This window comes from Manis javanica, chromosome 11, assembly GCF_040802235.1.
Source record: "Manis javanica isolate MJ-LG chromosome 11, MJ_LKY, whole genome shotgun sequence".
Classification (NCBI taxonomy): domain Eukaryota; kingdom Metazoa; phylum Chordata; class Mammalia; order Pholidota; family Manidae; genus Manis; species Manis javanica.
This window is the reverse complement of record NC_133166.1, coordinates 70,838,939-70,847,328: the sequence shown is the minus strand read 5'-3', so window position 1 is coordinate 70,847,328 and position 8,390 is coordinate 70,838,939.

The window sequence follows — 8,390 nt, the reverse complement described above, 5'->3', positions numbered from 1 at the left end:
TCTTCTTTTCATCTACAAACAGGATAAAGGGTTTTTCTGGGTCTGGCAGAGATAGGGCGGGGGCCCGGAGGAGAGCTTCTTTTAGTCTGTCAAACGCCTCTTGTTGTTCCTGCATCCATTGCCAGCCCGGCCCTTCTTTGGTTGCTTCATATAGTGGTCGGGCTATTTCTGCGTACCCTGGAATCCAGAGCCTGCAAAACCCGGCTGAGCCAAGAAATTCTCTCACTCCCCGGGGTGAGGAAGGGATGGGGATAGCCAGGACAGTTTGCTTCATGGCCTGTGTTAGCCACCTGGCCCCATTAGATATTGTGTACCCCAAGTAGACTACTGACCTCTGACAGATGTGGGCTTTCTTGGCGCTGGCTCGATATCCCAGTTCACCTAGTTCAGCCAGCAAGTTCCCCGTGGCTTCTTCGCACTCTTCACGGGTTTCTGTGGCCAGCAACAGGTCATCTACATACTGCAACAACGTCACGTGGGGGTGGCTCTTGCGAAAGGGCTCCAAGTCCTGGCTTAGGGCTTCATTGAATAAGGTGGGAGAGTTCTTGAAGCCCTGAGGCAGTCTAGTCCAGGTAAGCTGCCCTTTTCTTCCTCCCCCTGGCTCTTGCCACTCAAAGGCAAACAAAGGCTGACTAACTTCAGAGAGTGGAATACTAAAGAAGGCATCTTTCAGGTCCAGAGTAGTATACCACACATGCGTGGGTGGCAGGTGGCTGAGTAAGGTGTAAGGGTTGGGCACTGTAGGATGGATGTCTTCTACCCTCTCATTGACTTTCCGCAAGTCTTGCACTGGCCTATAATCTTTACTGCCAGGCTTCCTCACTGGAAGCAGAGGCGTATTCCATGCAGATTGGCAGGTCTTAAGGATTCCTGTCTCTAACAGTCTATGGATATGGGGTGCTATCCCTTCCCTAGCCTCTTCTGGCATTGGATATTGCCGGACCCGGATGGGTAGAGCTGCGGCTTTGAGTTGAACAACAACCGGGGATAGGTGTTTAGCGAGACCAATTCCTCCGGTCTCAGCCCATGCGGAAGGGAACTTCTGTACCCAAGAGTCTATCTCTCCCTGGCCCCCCTTTTCTTGATCCGCCTGAAACAGACGATGTTCATCGGCCAGGGAAAGAGTTAACACATGCGCCGGTTGTAGGGGCTGCCCTTCTTTGTCCATGATTTTTATCCCTTCAGGTTCAAAATGAATGCGAGCCCCGACCTTGGTTAATAAGTCTCTGCCCAGCAACGGTGCGGGGCTTTCGGGTACGACCAGGAATGAGTGAGAGACCTGATGCCTTCCTAGGTCCACTTTTCTGTTAGTAGTCCAGGCACATTTCCTGGACCCTGTCGCTCCCTGGACTATACTTGTGCGTCCTGGGTTTAGGGGGCCGTGGGCCTGGTTGAGAACTGAATACTGTGCCCCAGTATCTACCATAAACCCAATGGGAGTCCCCTCCACGCACAGGGTTACCCAGGACTCGGGGAGGGGTGCCGAGCCCCGTCTCCGTCAATCCTCCTCTCCTAGGTGCAGGGTCTTAACAGGGTTCCCTCTCCCTTGTTCCCTCCTTTGGGGGCACTCCCTCTTCCAATGTCCATATTTCTTACACAGGGCGCACTGATCTTGTCCTAGTCGGGATTGACGGGGTCCTGTTCCTTGAGGTGGCCTAGGGCCTTCCTTCACTCCGGCCAGGAATATCCTGGCCATCTCTTCCCTCTGCTTCTTGTTCTCCCTTTTCTGAAATTCCCTGTCTTCCTTCCTATTTTTCTCCTGCATTACCCATTTCTCTTTCCTCAGCCTTTCTTCTCTATCTTCCGGAGTTTCTCTAGCATTGAAGACCTTCTCTGCCTGCTGCAGCAGCTCTCTAATAGAGATCTCCCCTAGGTCCTCCCGCTTGTGGAGTTTTCTCCGGATATCGGGGGCTGCCTGGTTGATGAATGAGAGGACTACAGCTGACCTATGTTCCTCTGCTTCTGGGTTTATGGGGGTGTACTGCCTGTAAGCGTCAAACAGCCTTTCCAGATACGCGGCTGGGCTTTCCATTTCCCCCTGAACAATAGTTTTTACCTTAGCCAAGTTAGTGGGCCGTCTGGCGGCCGCCCGGAGACCGGTCATCAGAGTCTGGCGGTAGACCCGGAGACGCTCCCTACCTTCTGCAGTTCCGAAGTCCCAATCTGGGCGCATAAGTGGGAACGCCTCGTCGATGATGGGCTGGAGGGTAGTGGGTCTTCCATTTTCTCCGAGGACATTTTTCCTGGCTTCATTGAGGATACGCTCTCGTTCTTCAGTTGTGAAGAGAGTGCGGAGTAATTGCTGGCAGTCGTCCCATGTGGGACGATGGGTAAACATAATGGACTCCACTAAACCTATAAGACACTTGGGGTCCTCTGAGAAGGGAGGATTCTGAGTCCTCCAATTATAAAGGTCACTAGATGAAAAGGGCCAATATTGATATTGCTGAGCAATGCCGGTACCGATGGCACGCACAGGCAGAACTGGCACTGCTCCTTCTGAGGTGGAGGAGGGAGCCTCCCCTTCTTGTTCCCTGGCCCCTCTAGACCTTAGCTGCATTCCTCCAGTTCTACCTGGCACCCAGCGTGGGGCCAGGGCGGGGGAGTGTGAGGAAGCTCTTTCCGGCCTCCCGCCTCCCTCTGCTGAAGAATCTGGGGAAGCTGCAGCCGCCTGGTTCCCGCTGGGTTCCCTAGCCGCATTTTCTATCCCCCCGGCAGCTTCACCCCTCTCCTCTGCATACGGGGGTGGCTGCTCAATCGACGGGAGGGGGTAAAGAGGAGAACTGACGGGGAGGACAGGTGGCGCACTTGGGCGCACAGGATTTCTGGCCCTGCGATCAGAGGGCTTTGATTTTTCCTGGGCAACTAGGACGGAGGTCTTTTGTGGGTCAGTATGAGGTTTCTCCACCAAAAAGGGCTCCAACCAGGAAGGGGGATTCTCGGCCAAATTTTCCCAGACAAGAATATAGGGAAGTTGGTCAGGGTGGCCCTCAGGACCTGGCCGGGAGATAATGGCTTTGATCTTGCCAATAAGGTCCAAAGAAAGAGACCCCTGGGCCGGCCAGCCTACTCCGAAGGAAGGCCACTCGATTGAGCAAAAGGTGTCGAGCTTACCCTTCTTGATGCCAAGGCTCATACTTAAGGCCTGTTCCTTGACCTTGGGGAAATGGGAGAGGATCAGACTCTTAGGAGTAGCCTGAGTCTGACCCATGGTGAGAAAGAAGAAGAAAAAGAATATGAGGGAGACAAAGGCGAAGGATGAAGATGCCACTTCAAACAAAATGACTGTTGTATGTGCTTATAAATGAGTGCCTGTCGTTGCACAGTTTTTCTTCTGCGGGGGACGCGAATTTATCTGGGATTCGCGGCTGTGACCCCCTTATCCTGTCACGGGAGTCTTCTAGCGGCGGGCGCCCTAATGGCTCTTAATTGCCCGACCCGTGCCCGCAGGAAATGATGTAGTGGCAGAAAGGAGGAACAGACAAACAAAATGACTGTTGTATGTGCTTGTGAACGAGTGCCTGTCGTTGCACAGTTTTTCTTCCGCGGGGGACGCGAATTTATCTGGGATTCGCGGCTGTGACCCCCTTATCCTGTCACGGGAGTCTTCTAGCGGCGGGCGCCCTAATGGCTCTTAATTGCCCGACCCGTGCCCGCGGGGAATGATATAGTGGCAGAAAGGAGGAACGGAGAGAGCAGGAGAACCTTAGAACAAGGAAACTTAAAATGAGAAGTGCAAAAAGAAATATAAACCAAAACCAAAACACAGTAAAACAATCAATGATAACACCAAACATACACACCACATCTGATTGCACTCATTCGGACCGGTCCTTCTCTCACTCTGGTGCGCACCACACTCACCACTTTCAGGGTCCTCAAAAACTCTCGTAATTCTCCCGAAGGGCGTCCACTCGGACTGCCGCAGGGTGACGAGCTCGATCTTTTCCTCCTCGGGTGCCAGTTTTCTGCCGATCGGATTTGCCTTCCTAAGGCCGAGTCACTCGGACCCTAGGGCCAGGATTGGTTACCTGGACTTTTACCCAGGGTCACTAACCTGGGGGCCGGGACTACCAGCCCGGACTTCCTCACTCGGGACCACTAACCCGAGACCATACACGGGATGGCGACTCCCGCTTTATAATGGATTTATGCAGACACGAGGGGGCGACCCTCGAATTACACTGCCCCGTCCGGACAATTAGACCTTGCCTCCAGCTGTCCTTTGTTCTCAGGGAAGCCGCTCGAATCCCGGACGAGCCCCCAAATGTTAGGGTGCAGGCTTCCGAGGCTTCCCCAGAGAACAAACTACACAGGCATAGAGATGTAAATTCAAGCAAAGTCTTTATTCAGCCAACTAGTTGGGGTCCAAGTCAGCCCCGACGCAGCGGGTCTCAACAAGGACCCCGAGCACTCTGAGCTAAGGGTTTATATAGCAATTTCAAAGCACTTAACTCATAGCAATTTTCTATAACTATACATTATTCTTGCAAGACATATATCCTGGGGTTAAGCAAGGGCAGGGTAAGACTACTCCTCAATGGTTAGGGAGGTTCTGCACGATAAGCTTGGTATGTAAGATTTACTGACCAAGGTTAGCTGACCAAGGGTCACAGCTGCCCACCACCCGGTGCTCATGATTAACTTGTTTTTCAAGGCCTTACCCAGGCCCAGGGTTTGTTTTTTTTTGTTTTTTTGTTTTTTTTTTTTCCTCTGAGTCACACTCTCAGAAAATGGTTTCTAGGTTTCTAAGATGGCTATGCTTATGTTAATTTACTAATCTTACTAATGCTTAGATTCTACAAAGTTAATTTTAAATATTCAGGAACCACTTAACAAGTCCCCACCCCTAAGTTTTTCCATGTTCTCGAAAAATCCTCAACTGCCTATAAAACTCCCTAGACAACACACCACTACGGACTCTCTTGTCCCCTCCTAGTATGAGCCGGGAGCTCTGTCCTTTCATTTATCTCTAAATAAAAGCCTGTACCTTGCTCTCCTACCTTGACTGTTTGTGAAGCTCATTCTTTGGCTCCGCAAACAAGAACCCTGGAATCAGAACTAAGATGCAGGATCTTCGAGGGCTAATTATAAAGGGAATTAGGGAATTGGACCCAAGATCTCAAAATGTTTCTAAGGTGTCTGGAGTCCAATGGGAAAAGGAAGAAACCCCAACTGCATTTTCATAGAGACACAGGGAATAGATGACAAAGTATTCGAGACTTGACCCAGAAGCTCAGGTAGGACAGGGTCTTTTAAAAGTCAATTTTGTGACCAAAAGTTGGCCAGATGTTTCTAAGAAATTACAGAATTTAGATAGATGGAATGAGAAACCTATAGAGGAATTACTGAGAGAAGCTCAAAAAGTGTTTGGTATAACAGAGGCTAGAAGCTTGTATTTTGAATTATTAGAGGGAGAGCCAGACCCTCTCCAATGGACCTAGGGGGACTGAAAATTCTAGAAGAATTGAAATCAATCCTTAGTCACTGCCCCAATCCTGGCACTCACATCTTTAGAGAAGCTGTTTCCCTAGTTTGTTACTTTTTTTTTTGAGAGGGCATCTCTCATATTTATTGATCATATGGTTATTAACAACAATAAAATTCTGTATAAGGGACTCAATGCACAATCATTAATCAACCCCATGCCTAATTCTCAACAGTCTCCAATCTTCTGAAGCATAACGTACAAGTTTTTACATGTACAAGTTCTTACATAGTGAATAAGTTCTTACATGGTGAACAGTGCAAGGGCAGTCATCACAAAAACTTTCAGTTTTGATCACGCATCATGAATTATAAACAATCAGGTCAATTATGATTACTTGTTTGATTTTTATACCTGATTTATATGTGAATCCCACATTTCTCCCTTATTATTATTATTATTATTATTAATAAAATGCTGAAGTGGTAGGTAGATGCAAGATAAAGGTAGAAAACATAGTTTAGTGCTGTAAGAGGGCAAACGTAGATGATCAGGTGTGTGCCTATAGACTAAGTATTAATCCAAGCTAGACAAGGGCAACAAAACATCCAAGGAGCAGAAGATTTCTCTCAAAATGGGGGGTGAGGTTCTAAGCCTCACCTCTGTTGATCCCCAATTTCTCACCTGATGGCCCCCCTGCGACTGTGCCTGTCTTAGGTTGTTCCTCCCTTGAGGAATCTTACCCGTCTCTGGCTAACCAGTCATCTTCCGGGGCCATACAGGGAAATGTAAAGTTGGCAAGTGAGAGAGAAGCAATATTGTTCGAAAAGGTTAGTTTTTTACTTTTTTGCAGATTTATGCCCTGGGGCTTCTATGCCCAGCATTTGTCTTGAGGTATCCTTACCACTTGGAAGAATTACGATACTCGGTAATTTTCGATATGAGGCACGAATTCTACTTAGGGGTTGTAATTATGAAGGAAGAAGAGAAGCTATAGAAGTAGCAGATGGAAGAAAACGTGGGAAGATTGATTATTTCTTTGACATACCTTCTTGTAGAGTAACATAAGCATGTATAGGTTTTAAACTACTAATTAAATTGTGCACACACATTAACATAATAGGAATACAGCTACATAACCAAAGCAGACCTACAATTACCAGCCATCTCCAGTGAAACCAAGAAAACCAGGTAGGCACCCTAGGCATTTGTGAAAACTTATCAATGATATGATGGATATTGTCTAACTGAATTTGAATAGTTTGAGAAAAATCAGACAAATTAAAACAACACATTCCTGGGACTTGTTCACATCCCATGTGTTCTTTTAACAGTAGATAGTCTATAGTTGCATGATTTTGGAGCACTGCAACTTGCACTTCTCCTAATTCTTGATTGAGTTCTGACGGTATAGATCCAGTCAAATTTGTTGTTTTACTGTATGCACAGACCAGCTTAGATATCTCCTTCTTCATTCCAATGGCAAGTCCAGGAACCGATGGGATGACTGCAGCTACAACTGCAACAGCACCAGGATCTTTGTTGAAGTTTTTTGATGATCATCTTCTGGAATGACTCTTCCAGAGAATGTTGATGTCAGAAGTTCTTCTTCATATCGTATTTTAGTTCATTTTCTGGGTAGCCAAATTAGGCTTTGATCCTCTGTATAAACACAAACAAACCCTTTGCCCACACTTTGATATGCCCTTTATATCATTGTGAAGAACTTATTGGAGATCACCACACAGGAACTACTTTTTCTTTTTTTAAGGAAAGGAATATTATCAGAAAAATGTACTTCCATAGCTGATCATCTGACACTCTTTAAATGATCAAAATTAAGGATATTTAAAGCATGCATTAATTGTTGATTTACAGTTAGTTTTATCCTATCAGGGAGTAATCCCCCTTTTCTTTCTTTTTTTTTGTTATCATTAATCTACAATTACATGAAGAATATTATGTTTACTAGGCTCTCCCCTATACCAGGTCCCCCCACAAACCCCTTTATAGTCACTGTCCATCAGCATAGCAAAATGTAGAATCACTACTTGTCTTCTCTGTGTTGTACAGCCCTCCCCTTTCTCCCACCCCCCCATTATGCATGCTAATCATAATACCCCCTTTCTTCCTCCCCGCTTATCCCTCCCTACCCACTTATCCTCCCCAGTTCCTTTCCCTTTGGTACCTGTTAGTCCATTCTTGGGTTCTGTGATCCTGCTGCTGTTTTGTTCCTTCAATTTTTCCTTTGTTCTTATACTCCACAGATGAGTGAAATCATTTGGTATTTCTCTTTCTCCACTTGGCTTATTTCACTGAGCATAATACACTCTAGCTCCATCCGTGTTGTTGCAAATGGTAGGATTTGTTTTCTGCTGGGAGCCATGCTACTCAAGCCATGTAGCAAAGCTAAGGCTGGAGGAAGACCCCCAGAAATCAGGGGCCTTCACAGCTGGCTCCCTCTATTACCCACCTTGATTTTGTTTTTCTCCATTATACTATTTGTTTTGTTTTTTGCTTGCATTTTTGCCAAGAGCTAAGCTAACCTTTGCTGAGCAGTGTGGAAAGGATGAGAACATAAAGTTACCAAAAGCTTTTCAGGGCTGTGCTCCTAAAGAATAGAACACACAGGGGCCAAATGGTGATCTTAGCATAAAGTACTGAAACCTGCTGTTAATTAGTCAAACATTAACCACCCCATTTCCACTGAGAACACCCCCTTGTTTACAATGCCAGTGAAACTAGTGATGGAAAGTTTTATAGAAATAGAGTCATGAGAAAATATTGAATAGAATAACCCTGTTGACACTTAATTAATCATCTCATGTTTTCTTCCCTCTACTACTTCTGTAGTTTGTTTTTCTTCTTTCCTAATTATGGCCCTTTACTAGAATTTGTGCCTCATATGTAAAATTACCAAGTACCATATTCCAGAAAGTAAAGATACCTCAAAAACAAGTAC